The 18,572-nt window shown below is 43.5% G+C and overlaps 1 protein-coding gene across 3 annotated transcripts in view; it reads left to right on the top strand.

Moving 5' to 3' along the window:
- The window catches only part of GABRB3 (gamma-aminobutyric acid type A receptor subunit beta3), a 281,905-nt gene that overhangs the window by 78,661 nt on the left and 184,672 nt on the right, over positions 1 to 18,572 (top strand). The gene's annotated exons all lie outside the window — the stretch shown is intronic.

The raw sequence follows: 18,572 nt of genomic DNA, 5'->3' as shown, positions 1-18,572 counted from the left end.
TGGGTGCCATTGCCTTCTCCGACTTTGGCTAGGCTCTGGTAAAACAGTTTTCCTTGAGGACAAGCCTTTGTTAAGGGGGACGGGAGAACTCTGCATGTTTCAAAATGGTTTCTATTCCCCTCACCTTACTAAAAGCATAAGGGAATTTTTCTATAGTCTTCATTCTGAGGGTGTGATGGGGTATTTGTTGGTAAAAACTCACCAAGTGTGGGAGCCCTCCTCAGAGTGGGTCTCCAGAAGTTTTTAATGCTCAGGGTAGTCTGTGCCAAAGCTCTAGCAATTAGTCCATTACCTTGTTGCTGGCTTCAGTAGTAGCTTCTACTTCCAAGAGCTATGCTTCTCTGTCTCTATCTTTCTGTCTCTTCAGTTATCAAGCAGTAGTTCTGTGGCCTCAATTCTCACATGAATCTATGAAGAATTTTTGAATTTCAGTGTGGTCACCTTTTTTTTTCCCCATTGTGGGAACAGGAAGGCCAACTTCTAACCTCTTTAATGTTGGAGTGGATACCAAAACCTCTCTGTAGGTTCTGGAGTCTCCTCCTGCAGGAGTGCAAAGCACAAAACTTGTGTTGTAGGCATGTGATTCTTGTGGACCTCCCCTTTCCTCACCAACAAGGGCACTAGAAACACATGTGTATTTAGCATGATCCAAACAAAAGAAGAAGTACAGTCTGGAATCAAGATTGCAGGGATAAATATCAGTCACCACAGATATGCAGATGACACCACCCTTATGGCAGAAAGTGAAGAACTAAAGAGCCTCTTGATGAAAGTGAAAGAGGAGAATGAAAATGTTGGCTTAAAGCTCAACATTCAGAAAACTAAGATCATGGCATCTGGTCCCATCACTTCATGGGAAATAGATGGGGAAACAATGGAAACAGTGTCAGACTTTATTTTGGGGGGCTCCAAAATCACTGCAGATGGTGAATGCAGCCATGAAATTAAAAGACGCTTACTCCTTGGAAGGAAAGTTATGACCAACCTAGACAGCATATTCAAAAGCAGAGACATTCCTTTGCCAACAAAGGTCCATCTAGTCAAGGCTATGGTTTTTCCAGTGGTCATGTATGGATGTGAGAGTTGGACTGTGAAGAAGGCTGAGCCCCAAAGAATTGATGCTTTTGAACTGTGGTGTTGGAGAAGACTCTTGAGAGTCCCTTGGACTGCAAGGAGATCCAACCAGTCCATTCTGAAGGAGATCAGCCCTGGGATTTCTTTGGAAGGAATGATGCTAAAGCTGAAACTCCAGTACTTTGGCCACCTCATGAGAAGAGTTGACTCATTGGAAAAGACCCTGATGCTGGGAGGGATTGGGGGCAAGAGGAGAAGGGACGACAGAGGATGAGATGGTTGGATGGCATCATGGAATCAATGGACATGAGTCTGAGTGAACTCCAGGAGTTGGTGATGGACAGGGAGGCCTGGTGTGCTGCGATTCATGGGGTCGCAAAGAGTTGGACGCGACTGAGCGCCTGAATTGAACTGAACTGAAACAAGAGAAATGAACTTTCATTTGCTTTTGTGTTTTCTCTTCCTCTTTCAGTTTTCTTGACAGTGTTTGGAGCACAATGTCAGCTTGGAGTTCTAAGTCTACCTCTGCTACTAATCAGTTGGGGGAACTGAAGCAAGTTAGCAATCAGTGTGGCCTTTTGGTTTCCTTACCTGGCGGGAACGGTTACCGATGCATGTGTTCTCCTGATTGGTATGAGGGTCAAAAAAGAAAAACAACAACAGTATATTGATATTTTTTAAAAATGAGAAATCAGGCTATGAATTTCTCTGTGCTGATTTGACTTGGCAGCTGTAACTATCATGGTTTTAGCCCTTAAACATTTGAAAGGTACCTGCATGGAAACAAGCAGACTTCCTTGTGCAGTCCTAACCTTCTTAGTCTCCTTTTGTTGTACAAATTCTCCTGTGACCTAATAGTTCGCTTAAGGTTATGGTCTAAATCCTTTGCTCCACAGGGAAGACTTTAACCAAAAAAAAAGGAAAAAAAAAAAGGAACATTACTCAAAACTGGCAACATTAGAAATGGGTTAAAAATATATGAGATTCCTTGCTTTGATGATGCATAGTTGTGAGTCGCAAAGCACCTTAGTGTATGTGCATTTATATTTTACTAGTTTGAAAGCAGTGTAGATAATATGGAAAAGATCTTCAAGTATTTTTTCTGTGCCTTCATTGAAAAAGCTGTTGTCATTATCACATGAAAACTTGGTGACTAAAGTGAACATGCATGTGTCCTTACGAGTGTTATCTTCTCATTGGTGTTAAAATGTATTTCATTTGGGTAGCCTTACCCTATATAACCATCCCCCATGTATGATGCAGAACAGAAGCCTTCAGCTGCAAAAGTAGGGAATTATCAGTCATAAATTAATGTCCTATTGCTCAGAGCTATTGCTCTGAGCTAAGGCTAAACACTCTTCTGAGTTGACTGTACTCTTGGAGGGATAGAAGACAATGTTTGGATTATAGGGATTTTTCTTTTTCACCAGATACTTTTCCCTAAATATTTCATAGAAATGTAGAGCAGAGCTCGATGATGTTTAGCGTGGAAACTATTATATTTGAAAAGATGTTTGCTTTTCTGTCACTTGATCCTTTGCTCCACTCCATCACCTTAAAATGTGGATTGTGTGCGGTTGCCACTGTTTTCGATGATGCCATGTGCTTGTGTGGGACAGTGAATAGCCCGGCATGCATAGCATGTGGCCTGGTGAGGGCCCAGTGAAGCATCCTTCTGTCACGCCCCCGTTGAGCAAATGGCAGTGTTCTCTAATAAACTAAAAGTGGAATTTTAAAAATGGAGATAAGTCAGGCAGTATATACTTAATATGATCCATTAATATGACATGTCAATTTTTCATGGAAAAAAAATGCTTCCTCAGATAGTAGTGTTCTGTTTCATTTCTGGTGGTAAACTTGTAATAGGAACAGTGAATCCTTAGGTCTTCATGGTCTCTGAGAATATAAATCAATGGTCACGTTAGCCAACAAGGAAAGGTCTTTAATTCACTGTTACAACCTTCCTCCAGCTTTCTATCCACTTGGCCTCTTATCTCTCATTCCGTGCACTGTGATAAACCAGACAGAGGTTGTCTCTGGAAGGAAGGCGAGGGAGCAACTTGGGACTTGAGGTCAGCCACTTGGAACTGAGGAGGATATTCAAGCAGAGGTTGGAGGTTGGAACAGAATGATCTCCTGATTTATTACCAACTCTCATTTTTTATAATTACATTCTCGTTAGCCCAGTTTACTCTGGACTCACTCACAACAAACTACTGGGAAGAATCAGTAAGTTCTTATTGTAGCTGTTTGGACTGACACATAACATTAGGCAGATAAATAACCTTGTTTCTTGTAATTTCTTTTTCCTAGAGTTTCAGTCATTAAACAATCTGCTTGGCTTGCCTCTATGTAGAGTGATATAGTGCAGGGAAGTGACCCCTGTAGGACCACAGGCACCCTGGGCCCCATTTTGGGGATCCGTCTGTGTGAACCCCACACATCCCTTTCACTTTCTGTGGTTTTGGCTTCTGTCTTCCTTTCCCCATCTTTGCCTTCCTCATGTGCTCTTTCCTTCCCTGTTAGGAACATGTGTAATTAAATCATCCCTTGCCCTGTGTTGTCATAAAACTCATACCTAAGACAAAGAGAAGAGGGAAAAAGACACCAGTGACAGAGGAACACACAGGCTGTGTGAGAAAATAGAAAAAAAAAAAAAAGGCAGAGTGAAAAGGCCAAAGTCTTAGGATCTCAGTACCTGAGAAGGTGCTTGTTATCTAACTAATGCTAAAACATTTCTGGAGAAGGAAGGAAGGGAGGGAGAAGGGGTAAAGAGTGGAAGGGGAAGCAAAGATGCTCTGAGAAAAGGCAGAAGGCAAGCAGAAGAGGGGTTGGATGATGCTGGAGATTGAGTGGTCAGAACTCTGGGTTATTTCTGATGTGTGAAAATGAGAGGGCTTGTGTGATGCCCCTCTGCAGAGGTCAAAATGCTCATTCCCCTGTGCTTGTCTCCCAGGAAAGTTTGGTCAACATTGTGTCCCAGGGTTTATGCTGACACCAGCAGGCCAGTGCCAGGCTCAAAGGATGATTTGTACTTGGCTCAAGCAGTAACCTTATTATTCCTCAAGAAATCACTTTCTTTCCTTACTTGCCTAGAATGAAGTGATTAGCTTTTCATCCAATTGATTGTCCCCAGGGCTTTGTAGCTGCTTTTATACAAGAATTTCAGTTGTTGCTCTCACTTTCCACAGGAATATTGTGAGAACAAATGGGAGTTAAAATCTCTGTGAACTTTTTCAAAGAAAGAAAATTCTAGGAGTATGATTCCTACTTTAGAATGTGATAAGAAAATGAGGCTTAAATAAACCTGAAAATAAAGAAGCAGCAGAAGTCTTATTACATGCTTGCGCTTTAAAGTCTTTTGTCCACAGTTTAGCTAGATCCTAAAGTAATGGGACTTAGTTCATGATATCTAGACAGTTTAAGTTGTTGTGTAAACCTTTTTAGGATTCTTTGAGTATTAAAATGTTCAACATCAGTGGCCAAACACCCGTGGTTACTTTTACATATCATCAGAATTTTTTAGGTCCTTGAAAATGACAGGTATAATTTCCAATCCATTGAACACATACAATGAACATGGCTCACTACAGATTTTAACCAATTTAACTAAAATCTGGACTGAAATATGAAATAACTTAGAAGCTCAGTCAGGCTTTCCAGATGGTGACTGGTAAATAACCTGCCTGCCAATGCGGAAGAAATAAGACACGTGGATTCTATCCCTGGGTTGGAAAGAGTCCCTGGAGAAGGAAATGGCAACCCACTTCAGTATTTTTACCTGGAGAATCCCATTGACAGAGGACCCTGGCAGGCTACAGTCCATGGGGTTGCAAAGAGCCAGACACGACTGAAGTGACTTAGCATGTACACAGAAGCTCAGTCACGAAAACTCTGTAATTGACATCAGTGGCACACCTGTGGCACACACAGTCTGTTAATAACTTCAGAAGTCTCTTCCACTTTTCTGATTGTCTGAAACCCATTTCTTAAAGAAACATAAAATGAAAACAAAAGCAACAACAAAGTCCAGCATGGGTGTGGAGTCTTAGAAACTTAGTCCGCAAAAGGACATGGGAGGCAGCTGCTCGTGTTGCACCTCCTATCAGACTGAGGTTTGCAGGGGAGTGGCTGGCTTGGAGGCATACAGAGCTTGCATTTCTAGCAATTCAGTGCATGTGACAGGCAGGCATTCATCCTGCCCGGCTCCTTGACCATGCAGATAATATTTGCCCTGTGCCAAGATTTGCAGGGGAAAAATGTATTGGATGCATTTGTCTTTGTCTTTAAACTATGAGCTGTGTTTGTTTTAGTTTATGAGAATTAAATTGCCAATTCTGAGTTTTTCACTCAAATGACCAGTCTTGTGGTTATTAGTAATTAGAGATATTTCATTGCCAATTTTAGTTTCTTTTATTTCTTATCTAAAGATGACATATCATAAAGTCTGCATGTCTTCTCAGCAGTGGATTGGAGACAAAAAGAATGTTCTGTAAAGATGAAAGAGATTTTAAGATTCAGCAACTTGTAACCTAATAAATATTAAATAATATGTGTTTATTCTAGGTAATTATTTGGTTTGAAGCAGAGCTTCTTTTTAAATATACATTCTCTAATGATGTGAAAAGAATGTTCATCATGGAAATAGTTATTAAAATTCAATGAGCAGATGCAATTAGACAGGACCAGACATCCTATACGGCAGCAGAGGGAAATCTGTATGGAAAATGTGGTACGTGCTACATTTTAGTCTTGTCTGTCAGACTATTGATTAAATGAAAAACAAAAAAGAAATAGGATGTGATGGTTGTCAATATTTTATGTTGTATAATTTCCCATCATTCTTAGAAAAAAATTGGGAGGGAAGAGAAAACGGTCATAAGGGAGGTTGGAAAGAGAGAAAATGCAGCGATTAAAGGAGAATCGATACCACCGTGCTCCAGGGCTTGCGCGCCTGGGACATGACACTTGAATTTTTTTCTTTTTCTGGTAGTACCCTTTATTTATTTTTTCTTTTATATATAAGAGTTGCTTCTGTTCGCTGTTAGCCGATTGTATGAGCGAATTCATTTAGTAAAACCCTTTGAAATTTGAAAATCTTCCCTGAATTCTAAACCCCCCATACACATATATAATCTTATTCTTTCAAAAGGTGGCATTGATACATTTCTTGTGAAATGTCTTCAAAGAAAATGATGAAAGTTAAGGGCAAGGTGAGTGCCGTGGCACAGCTGGGCAGTCACACACCCAGGAGCCTTCACCTTCAGGCACACAGCTCAGCTGCATGGTCCTGCTGGACCCCATGGGGTGAAACTGCGCAGCACCCCAGGAGCAGGAGAGCTGCCTAGTCATCACGCTTATGCCTTTGTTGCTGAGGTCATTGTTTTCACCTCAGCACTTCCACAGATGCACTACTGTCGAGAAAAGAACTTCCACTCAGTGGAGAAGTATAACACTCTGGGCAGAGCTTTATTAAACTTCCAAAGTAGGCTTTGTGTGACTTCTGATGGACCGCAACTTCTTGGTGGTAGGCAGACAAACCATCCTGAATCCAGGAATGTTATGTGTTAGAGCCATAATGACATGGGGCTTGTGCTGTTTCAGCACTTTTCCTGGGATATTGCCAGGGCATTGCTGATATCTTCAGTTCAGTTCAGTTCAGTCACTCAGTCGTGTCCAACTCTTTGTGACCCCATGAATCGCAGCACGCCAGGCCTCCCTGTCCATCACCAACTCCTGGAGTTCACTCAGACTCAACGTCCATCGAGTCAGTGATGCCATCCAGCCATCTCATCCTCTGTCGTCCCCTTCTCCTCCTGCCCCCAATCCCTCCCAGCATCAGAGCCTTTTCCAAGGAGTCAGCTCTTCACATGAGGTGGACAAAGTACTGGAGTTTCAGTTTTAGCATCATTCCCTCCAATGAAATCCCAGGGCTGATCTCCTTCAGAATGGACTGGTTGGATCTCCTTGCAGTCCAAGGGACTCTCAAGAGTCTTCTCCAACACCACACTTCAAAAGCATCAATTCTTCAGTGCTCAGCCTTCTTCACAGTCCAACTCTCACATCCATACATGACCACAGGAACAACCATAGCCTTGACTAGATGGACCTTATTCGGCAAAGTAATGTCTCTGCTTTTCAATATGCTATCTAGGTTGATCATAACTTTTCTTCCAAGGAGTAAGCGTCTTTTAATTTCATGGCTGCAATCACCATCTTAACTTTATGAAAATCCTGTCCTTTTTTTCCAAAATAGCTGATGGTTCTTTTTTGTAACATTCAACCATATTTTAGGTACATAAGAACGACCATACTTACTGAGAAATGGTGGGTCCAGCCAAATATCCCAGCTGATAGCCAACATTTGTGAATCTTTCATAGCAATGATGTTGACGAGTTAGAAGTCTATTCCTGTTAATCTTGAGCTTCCTTTAATAATGTATTTTGGATAAATTATTTCAGAAAATTATTTTGACTATTCTCAAACCTATTTACTTGTTTCATTCTGAATTACCTCTTGAGATAACTTTACCTTTTCATTAGCTAATAGAACTTATCATTTTCCCTAAATTATTATGTCTTTTAAACTCCTACTCAGAGGTAACACATAGTCAAGTATTTTCAGAATGTAGAAAACAAACTGAAATTCATATTTCCCTTGCAAATTGTGCTCCTATATACTTGGAGCATAACTGTCTGTCTTCCACCATCCCCTATTCAAAAATCACTCATGTGGCTATTCCTTTATCATTTCCATTATCCCATCAGAAGATCAATTAACTTCTGAGTCTCAAGTTTCTATCATATTAGCTGGCTTCCTTTGGCTTCCCTCGAAGCAGATCCTGAATCCAAGTATAAGTGCTTTTAAATGGTAAGGGCCTTGAAAGCTGTGAGAGGAGGTGGGCAGTGATTAGGGTGGGAAAGGCAGCCTACAGGTTTTATTAATCCACCAACCACTGAGACTGACTGGAGCTCAATTCCATGGGAAATGGTGGGAAAATCATAAAACGCACACTTTAGCATTACCTCACCCAGGAGAAATGGAAGATGCACGGTGTAAGTGAGGTCCTGACAGTTGTCTATGGTAAGGTTGCTGTAAGGAATAGATGCATTGTCATGTGGGAAATACTTTGAGACAATAGGGCCTGACGTGTGGGAAAGCACTTGATATCTGCTAGTGATTTTGATGATTTTCTCTGAAGCCTTATGACAGCTGTTTCTAAAAGCAGTACTTATTTACTGAATGTTAACTGTAGGCTGATACTCCATTCCACCCTAGGATAACCCAGTGGCTGGCTCCATGGCCTCACTGAGCCTGTGTTTAGGGGAGATAAGAGTGTGAAGAGTGCAGAGTGGGGAGCGTCTACCAGCAGGAGAGGGCCCAGCATTCTGAGAGTGAAGACTCAATGTGGACCCAGACTCAGAAGAAGGGCCATTCAGGGCTTCCCAGGAAAGGCAGGGTGCTGAGCCTGGCCAGGCTGTGGAAGAGCATGCAAGGGCTGAGAAGACTGCAGGACAAATGTGGAAGTGTAGGGAAAATGGCTGTTGTCACTGGGCAGCAAATTGAGAAGACTGAAGAAAAGGGCTGGCCTCAAGGGCATGCCACCTGTGCCGTAACTGAACCCGGAGCTCACAAGGGCTTCACACTTGGTTTTATTGCTTAGCTCTCACCATCTTGAAATTCTTCATAATTTTTAAACAGTATTCCAATTTTAACTAGGCCCTGTGAGTTGTGTCGCCGGTCCTACAGAAGAGTGTTAAGTCTGGGACAGATTATTGAAGGTCTTATATACTGTGCGTGATGGTTAACTTTGCGTGTCAACATGACTGGGTCGCAGAGCGCCCAAATACATGGTCAGACATTATTCTGGGTGTGTCTGTGAGGGTGTTTCTGGTTGAGATTAACGTTTGAATCTGAAGACTCAGTAAAACAGAGAGCCCTCCCCGGTGTGGGTGGGCCTCATTCTCTCAGTGTAAGGCCTGACCTCATTTAGGTTGGAGGAGATATCTCCTGCCAAACAGTTGGCTCTTCTTAGTTCTCATCCTGCTGACCATCAGACTGGACTAACTGTGTCATCAGCTGTCTTGTGTTGCCAGCTATATCATCACGGGAACCAATTCTTGACAGTCCCTCTCTGTTCCTGTCTGCATGTCCGTCTATTGCTTCTGTTTCTCCAGAGAACCCTGACTAAGGCACCTGCAAAAGTGCTTGTAGTTTTCCCACTAAAAGTTGAACTACTTCAGTGTTTTTGATACAGGAAAGTGACATGTACCCTAGATAAAAATCCATAGCACAGGGAAGATGGATTAAACCAAGAAGAGGTTAGTGCATTTGCCCAGAAGAGAGATGACGAGGGTCTGCATTTAAATAAAGTGATGGAAAAGGAAAGGAAAGCAGCTGGTACATCATCTGCTGTGCAAACTTAAGACAACTGAATTAACTAAGAAGGTGAAGAATTAAAGACAACTCCACTAAGAAACGGAGAAGACAGTGGCAACCCAGTCTAGTACTCTTGCCTGGAAAATCCCATGGGTGGAGGAGCCTGGTAGGCTGCAGTCCATGGGGTCGCTAAGACTTGGGCACGACTGAGCGACTTCACTTTCACTTTTCACTTTCATGCATTGGAGAAGGAAATGGCAACCCACTCCAGTGTTCTTGCCTGGAGCATCCCAGGGACAGAGGAGCCTGGTGGGCTGCTGTCTATGGGGTCGCACAGAGTCGGACACGACTAAAGCTACTTAGCAGCAGCAGCAGCAGCCACTAAGAAAATGTAAGATCCCAGAATCCTAGTGCTTCTGTGTGCCCACACTTGAAAATTTCCTTTATTACCTCAGTCTTATTTATACTTATCACCTGCATGGCCTGCAGTGGCATTTTCTTATTCCTACTGCATGTCCACCCAGCATCCAGATGTGGGTGGCAGTGTGTGGGCATTGTCCCATTTTCTATCTTACTGGGTGGATCAAAACTTGCATGTTGATTTCTGACTGCAGAAAGCATTAAGGTCTTCAGAATTTCTAGCTTCCTTTCCTACAATGCAAAATGAAAGCTTGGAATCGTTCTTTAGTAACTACATTAACGTAGACATACAAACACTGAAGTGCCACCCACTGCATCATTTTCCCCTAAATCTCACTCTCAAAAGTTCTGCTGTGGTTATTCCTACTAATTGGACATTTTACCACCCGTGATAGCTCAGGAGCGCCTGTGAACTTGGAAATGGATTTGTGCCCTCCTCCTCGGTCAGTTATGAAAATGTCAACAGTGATGTCCGTGCCTCCCTAGAGAGTTTTTCGCCTTTACATGTCTGTATTCAGAGACATGCAGCATTGTCTCTAGTCTTCTTTTCCATCAGCCAGTTCGCTACTCATGAGTGCATAATTTTATATGATCTTACAGTGGCTTGCATTTGTTTTAGTTGGTTGCATTTGATGGAGAGAGCTGTAAAAAATTTTTCCCCAAGTCTAAATATGTTGTGTGTGTTGCATTTCCTCTTTTTTCAGGTGTCCTCTCCCATGATAACCGTTTTACTATACAGAGATCAGCAGATAGTTATCCATCTCATTGATATATTTATTCCACAAAAACTGTAAAGTTTTGACCATATGTCAGGAGCACCTTCATTTCCCCTCCCTACCAGCAAGGAACAAGACCCAAGTGGTAGGGTGGTTCTGAAACCTGGGTGGGACTTCCTTAGCCCCGATTGAATATTGACATTCAGCTGTCTAGAGGAAATTCTGGCTCTCATATGCTCTTCATGTTTTCACTATTTTATGATAGGCGCTGGCATGCTTTCATTACTAAGTCACATCTGACTCTTGCGACCCCGTGAACTGTAGGCCCTCTGTCCATGGGATTCTCCAGGCAAGTGGGTTGCCATTTCCTTCTTTAGTGATCTTTCCAACCCAGGGATCGAACCTGGGTCTCCTGCATTACTGGAAGATTCTTAACTGACTGAGCTACGAGGGATGGCATCTCAACAGAAGAGTCCTTAGAAACTGTCTCCCGGTAGTGGCTATGTGGATTTGGCAGTATTTCTGAGGTCAGCTGGCACCACACTGACCTGGGAGCCCCTTTCGAAGCTGAGGCAGAAAGTCTGGACCCCTGATACTTGACGTTTTCCTGAAGTTGTTCCCAGCACTCAGGGTCCTGCTGAGTCAGTCGTCTTGGTGTTCAGGCTGCAGTGTGATGTCTCAGGTGGGTTGCTCACCAGGCCTGTGGGCCAGCCTGCCATGTCCCTGGCTTACGGAGGGCCACGGGTGGCCTGTGGGCTGTCCACAGGTAGTGACGGTCCTGGACTGAAGAGCCCTGGCCACCTCAAATCGAACAGTACCCTCAGGAATGTGATTCTGAGTTGGTACACTTCTATTGCTGTGTGACATACACTAAAGTACAGGATGGGACCTGCCTTGGGTTTCCCTGCTAGTTAGGGGCAAAGCTGGAACCCAGACCTCAGCCCTGCAGCTTTGTGTTCCTGTGGGCAGTTTTTGGAACATGGAGTATATGTTTCTTCATTTAGGTGGGAACTGGGAGTCACCTGGGAGGCAGGCAGTGTCAGGAGGTCACCTCGTAAGTCAGGTTTTCCTGCTTTTGTTCCAGGCCTTGCCCACATTCTGAGGCCCTGCTCCCTTGTAAGAATTTATCTGCTTTCTGACAGCCAGTAATGGGGAGGCTTATAGGAATCCACGTAGACATTTTCCTCAAAATATAGGGAAATGGTCAGTTTCCCTGTGAGTGGGAAGAGGCGAAGGGGTAAGGAAACACTCATTGCAAAATTTAATACAAACCTTCTTGAGAACATTGTTAGCATGAAGGTGGTGGCGGGCTTTCGTATACTGCAGTTGAGTCACCACTGCCTGAGCAATAGGAGAGAAATGTAGAGCCAGAGATTAGACTTTAGCATCAGACGTTATACAGACAAGCCTAAGGGTGCAGTATCTGAGTTAGTGATTTAGTAAGTCTTCCCAAGGCGAGAGCACAAGAACTCAAAGTATTCAGGGAAAACCAAAGTGAGGTTGCAAGTAATTTGGATGGTAGATATTTTTCCACATGCTGTGATGACTTTAAAACAAATGTTCTTTTACTTCACCAGAAATATGTTTTCCAAGTTGCAAGGCCTGGGAGTGTCTGACACTAATTAAAACCAACATAAACTTATGGTTTCTGTTTTGTAATGTGGAACATTACCTGTATCCTGACACTTGAAAACTCTGAAATGGCTGAGACAAAAGGACTGTCTTAGATGTTCTGACTTCACATATGCTCAGTGTGGATGCAAAAGAAGTGGAATCATGTTGCTGGTGAGATGTAACAACTTAGATCTGAAAATATGCTCACATTCCCCATATGGGGAGTCAGAATATCACTTGGGATATTATTTATATTTTTAACAATCTGATTTTGAGGAGAAATGGGGATTTAAAAGCATATATTGATTTTTTTCCCCTGTAGAAGAGATGGAAGGCAAATATATCCTCCTATCACCTTGATTCATTTAGGGTACATGCATCTTAAAAGTCTAATTTCTGGGCCAAATGATGGATGAATCTAGGATGATTGGATTCAGGTAAGGCTAATATTAGAAATGCTGATGGTTGGCTGGTTGGTGATTTCAATTGCCTCCAAAAGATTTAAGGAAGCTTGCAAAAATACATAATGAACAATGCAGTTTTTAAAGGAGATTTGAAATTAGGTATAAAGCAAAAGCAAGGGTAGAAAATGATATGAAGCCAAGAGGGAGGCTGATTGTAAACCTACATGCATTCATGGTACCACAGGTACAGGAGGAAGGACAGGCATTTGGCTGTGCTCTTCCTAACCCACAGCACAGAGAAGACAGTCCAGCCATTCAGTAAGAGTGTGGTTTCCTGGAGGCCTGAGGAAACCCTCTGTGGGCCCCATGAAGAGGCCAGCCTGGTGCATTGCCATAGCTCCCGGCCCTGGATTCCGAAGCAGGAAATCCTGTCCTTGTGACATTGATCACTGTGACCACCTCTTGAACAGTCCCTGTTTCCAGCTGTAGGGAAGGTTTGCGTCAGTAGCTAACCAGGGTCGGCTGCTAGTATGTGGTTTGTTCTCCACTCCGTTTGACCTCTAAGGCCTTGCTTTTAACCACCATGCTGTAAATGAATAAAGATGCAGGACATTTTAGTCTGGAAGGGAAGCAGCCTCTCTGCTTGACATATTCAATGGGAAGCTTGGGTTGACCTACGAGTGACTTTCTGTCTAAAGTAGAATTGGATCATTGCATCCGGCAGGATGGGTCCCATGACAGGGTTGTTTCATGCTGTGTGGCTCTGGGGTGTGTTTTGGGCGGCCCTTGACAGATGGCTCTTCCCAGGGAGGGTTTAGTTCCATTGACGTGCTTGGAAGGTAGCAGGAATGATAAAGTGCCTGAAAGCTATGTCTTAGGACTTTCTCTCGAGAAATAGAACCAATAGGAGGTATACAAACAGAGAAGTTTAAGTAACTGGCCTGTGTGATTGCAGAAGTGGCAAGTCTAAAATCTGTGGGTAGGCAGCAGCTGAGACCCACAGAAAGGGTGATGCTGCAGCTTGAGTCCCAAGGCCTTCTGGAGGCAGTTCATCCTCTCTGGGAACTTCTGTATTTTCTTTTAAGGCTTGAAATGATTTCATGAGGCCTGCCCACATTATGGGGGGTCCTCTGCTTTACTCCAGTACTCTTGCTTGGCTAATCCCATGGACGGAGGAGCCTGGTAGGCTGCAGTCCATGCGGTCACTAGGAGTTGGACACGACTGAGCGGCTTCACTTTCACTTTTCACTTTCAGGCATTGGAGAAGGAAATGGCAATCCACTCCAGTGTTCTTGCCTGGAGAAGCCCAGGGACGGGGGAGCCTGGTGAGCTGCCGTCTATGGGGTCACACAGAGTCAGACACAACTGAAGCAACTTAGCAGTAGCAGTTGCTTTACTCAAGGTCTACTGATTGAAATATTTATCTCATCTGATAAATACTTTCACTGAAACATCAAGACGTGTTTGACCACAAATCTGGGTAGCTTAGCCTAGTTGAAACAGAATCGGCCATCACACCGTGTTATCAAAGGAATGGAGGGGCAAGGCTAAGGTTACCCCATAGAATGAAGATGGGCTGGCTGCTAGGGCAGGGGCCTGTTTACTGCACTCGTTTCAGTTGCATCTTAGTGACGGGAGCTCTGTTTGTGCCCTGGTGCTCTGGAGTGAATAACCAGGCATGAGGGGAGCTGATGACGGGAGCAGATGTTCTGAGGTCAGAGAGGGCTTTCTGCCTTGGGCCCTGGACAGGGTACTGTCCTCAGCGTAGGAAGCCTTCTGGAAACAGTGAGATTGGCTCTGGGCTCTTGTAGAGGGAACTGTTTGTGGCTCTGGGTGAGAATCCAGGTCCAGTTCTACTGTTTGAGAATGTTTTGTTTGAGGTTTTGTGGTTTTCAAAAATTCAACGATGTCTTTCCAAGTCTTTCCAAAACAAACTGAATCAGTGTACCAAAAACGCAAAGATAAATACCCACACCTGGATTTGAAAATGGTAAGGGCGTGGTGAGTTGGGGGCAAACAGGGTGAATGTGCAAGAGATGGTACATCATATGGCGGTATGGTTAACCAGATCAGAGTGAGATTCTGATGTGTACCTGTGAATTCTCAAGAGCCAGGGAGTGCGATTCCCACTGTTTTATTCTAAAAGTTCAGAGAGGGTATTTTAGAAATGTGATGTCAGCCAGTGCTTATCCTTATGAGGTCAAAAAATGAGATTGCAGTGGACAGTGACACCACAGTGAGTAAGGGGCTTAGAAGCAGCCACCACAAAGCAGAGAACTTTCCCAGGTGAGAGTTTATGTGTTCATTTTGTTGTTCAGACTGTGTGACAAGGTCAGTAATCACCCTATGTCCTGTGCGGTGGGACTGGTTTCATTGCTGAGGATGCAGAGGTCCTGGCGTCCGTACAGGTCCTCCGTGTGGGCTTCTGTGGCAGTGGAGAAAGCAACCTTAGCAGAACTGCCCTCTGCATCGAGCTGAGGCTTATGCCATTATTCCTGTGAGCTCATGCCAGTATTTCATGGGTTTCCATGGGTTTCCACGTAGGGAAATTCTATAAACCCTGTGCCTTTCTGGTTCTTGCTCTTGGCCTCAGCAAAGTGCAGTTCCATTACAGAGAGAGCCACGACTGCCCAAGTGCCCTGGAGCTGGCCCTGTGCTTCCAGGAACCGGAGCTCCGGCAAAGCCATTTCCCCAGAGTGCCTACCCTCGCACTGCTGCAGGATCCGCTGTTCGTTAGTATTTCCCTCTCTTTCTCTCTCCCTTCCCCCAGCTGTCTGTCTCTCTTGTTCTTTCCTTCTCAAATAAAATGAGGGTCTGGAGAAACCTGGGTAAAATGTTGCCATGGCTTCTCCATTCTGCAATCAGTTCATTTTCAACACCCTGAGATTTTAATGCTGGCTATGATCACATTCCCAAGAACCTGAATGGGGTAACCAACTGTGAGCCAGTTAATTTAAAATAAGAAACTGTCAGTAGACTAAGCCTAGAAGTCCATTTAGCCAACTGGTTCTCTCCATGTGTTCAGCCTTCCAAGAAGCCAGGTCATAATGAGACCATTGCTTTGGTGGATAAAGCAGTCAAAATAATTGAGTGGGTCTTGTGAAAAAGTTTTATGAGAGGCTGAATGAGTTTTATGTGAGGACTGTCTACTCCATGGATGGATTTGCCAACCCCTGTTTGACTCTGCTCAGTGTTTCCCAAGTGGCTCACTGGTAAAGAGTCCCCCAGCAATGCAGGAGACATGGGTTTGATCCCTGGGTTAGGAAAATTCCCTGGAGGAGGAAATGCCAACCCACTCCAGTATTCTTGCCTAGAGAATCCCATGGACAATGGAGCATGGCTAGCTGCAGTTTATGGGGTCTCAAAGAGTTGGACTTAACTGACTGAGCCTGCACGTACAACTCTGCTCTCACTTTTGTTTTGGAATGTGCTTTCCTTGGTGCAAGACCTCTTTTGTCATTTATCTTTGGATACGTTAATAGTACCAGCTGATCAAATTGGTAGGATGCTCTGTGAGAGTAAACCCTAGTGCTTAATTAGAATATACATTCTTGACTTACCCATGAACTGATGGTAGTTTAGGTGGTCGATACTTTTCCTGATGCCCTAGTAACCCTCCATGTGCTGATGTCTGGATGAAAGTTGAAGTGGTTTTGTGAGTCAACACTTTTAAAAATTTTATGTATTTATTTTTGGTTGTGCTGGGTCTTCTCTGCTGTGAGGGCTTGTCTTTCGTGTGGTGACCGGGGGCGACTCTCCCTTTGTGGCGCGTGGGCTTCTCACTGCGGTGGCCTCTCTTGTTGTCGAGCTCAGCCTCCAGGGTGCACGAGCTTCAGTAGTTGCCGGATGTGAGCTCAGTAGGTGCGGCTCCTGGGCTCTAGAGCACGGGATCAGTAGTTGTGGCACACAGGCTTAGTTGCTCCGGGGCAAGTGGGACCTTCCCAGACTGGGATCGAACCTGTTTCTCTGGCATTGGCAGATGGATTCTTAAAACCAAGCCACCAGGGAAACCCATGAGTCAACTTTAAAGTAAATAAGCAAGATTCACAGCAAAGAGATAGTTAATAAAAACATGATACTCTATATTAATATGCCATTTCCATTTTGGTTCACTTTAATAGAAATTGTCATTTTCCATCTTTGGAATAAGGAAAGAAAACTGTTTAACCTTCCCTTCCTTCATCCAGATCCCAGGAAATTGGGTGGGTATTTTGACTTACAGTTTGAGCCTTGGGATTCAGGTAAGCGCATAAATGGTATCTCCAAAGTTTGGGGGAGAAACCCCTTTTCCCTGGGCTGTGGAATGATTTGGAAGAGGCCAGAGCCCATGGCTTCATGTTTTGGGGTATTTTCCTCTATCCCAGAAATACATTTTTAGGGAAGGGTGTCTATGATAAATGTACTGTTACTAAGATGTCAGTGAATGAGAAGACAAAAGTTATCATTTCTAAATAAATAAGCAGTGTTTGTATTATCCCTTCTATGGATGTTTGAATTTAAATAGTCCATGTTTGAAATAAGCTAAAACAATGGGATTCTAACTGGGTACTTGGGACATCTTCCAGCTAGGTGGTGTGCATGGTGGGGATATTTTGAGGGCAGGATAACGTTTCTATCCCTGAGATTGCGCTGTTTCCTACTGAGCACTTTGAAGTAAAAGTCTTCACTTTTACAGGTTTTAGATGAGGCTGCAGATAAAGTAATCTAGAGGCCAAAGAAGCAACTAGGCTAAAATGAATGACTATTATTCCTGCATCACTGGTCCAGTTAGGAAAAGTCCTTCCCAGAGCAGGGTGGACATGTAGTACCACTATGTGTGCCCAAGCAGGCAAGCCTAACTGGAATGGGCATAAGCCTATTATCTAGTTAATATAATTTAGGTACAAAATGTATCTTTAATCAAAGTCACTGTAATTTTAAAAATATTTCTAAGAGAGAAAAAAACATCCATTAGAAGAAAAATGTTTAAATGTAGTGTTTGGTATAATGTGGGGAGCTTCCCTGGTGACTCAGACAGTAATGAATCTACCTGCAGTGTGGGACACCTGGGTTCGATCCCTGGATTGGGAAGATCCCCTGGAGAAGGGAAAGGCTACCCACTCCATTATTTTTGCCTGGAGAATTCCATAGACAGAGGAGCCTGGTGGGTTACAGTCCAAGGGGTTGCAAAGAGTCAGACACAACTGAGTGAGTAACACTTTCACTTGGTATAATGTGGAAATATTAAACATCTATTTCATCATTTAAGTATTATTTGATTAATGCTAGTTGTGCCTACATCTATTAGTAAGGCATAAACTTGAAATGTAAATGATGATATTAGCAAGTTTTATTTATTTTAACTTGTTATAGATGTTCAACCATGGAGAATTGGGAGGGTATGCCTAAGAAGTTGAAATTCAAGATACTAAGATGGAATAGCTCACCAAGAATAAGTTTCTTTTATGTTTATTTTAATTCAGCTTAAAACCCATTTCTGGTAAAGAACGGTAGGGGTGTGTGTGTGTGCACACGTGCATGTGTGTGCATTCAGCCACGGTGCTCTGTGTCTCTGGTCTGTCCAGTAGTTTAAATTCTACTAGGTTCTATGTGGTTGCAGAGTTGCCTCTGCTAGTTCCAGGCAGGTGACTTTGTGGGAGCCTGGGCACTCTGGTTTCATCAGATGGACAGATAGTGGCATTGAATCAGGTTCCACCATGACAGGCAGACCAGGAGCAGAGGCAGAAATGAGAGGAGAGCAGTGAAACCTCAGGGGAACTTTAGAAAGTGGATTTCATGTAACTCAGTCAACTGTAGTCTCAAAGAGAACTGAAAGTTTGTTAAAGCAGAATGGATGGCAGCTGTTGTTAGAGTTCATTACTTAACAATACTGGCAGCTTTGAGAGGTGGGCTCCATGTTCATGTCTCACAGTGTCTCTGTAAGTGGTGTAGTTAATTGTCTTGTATTTTTCTCAAAGATGCTTT

The sequence above is a fragment of the Capricornis sumatraensis genome, chromosome 19 (assembly GCF_032405125.1).
Source record: "Capricornis sumatraensis isolate serow.1 chromosome 19, serow.2, whole genome shotgun sequence".
Classification (NCBI taxonomy): Eukaryota; Metazoa; Chordata; class Mammalia; order Artiodactyla; family Bovidae; genus Capricornis; species Capricornis sumatraensis.
Note: the sequence above shows the minus strand (reverse complement) of the source record. Positions and strands in the feature narration are given on the sequence as shown.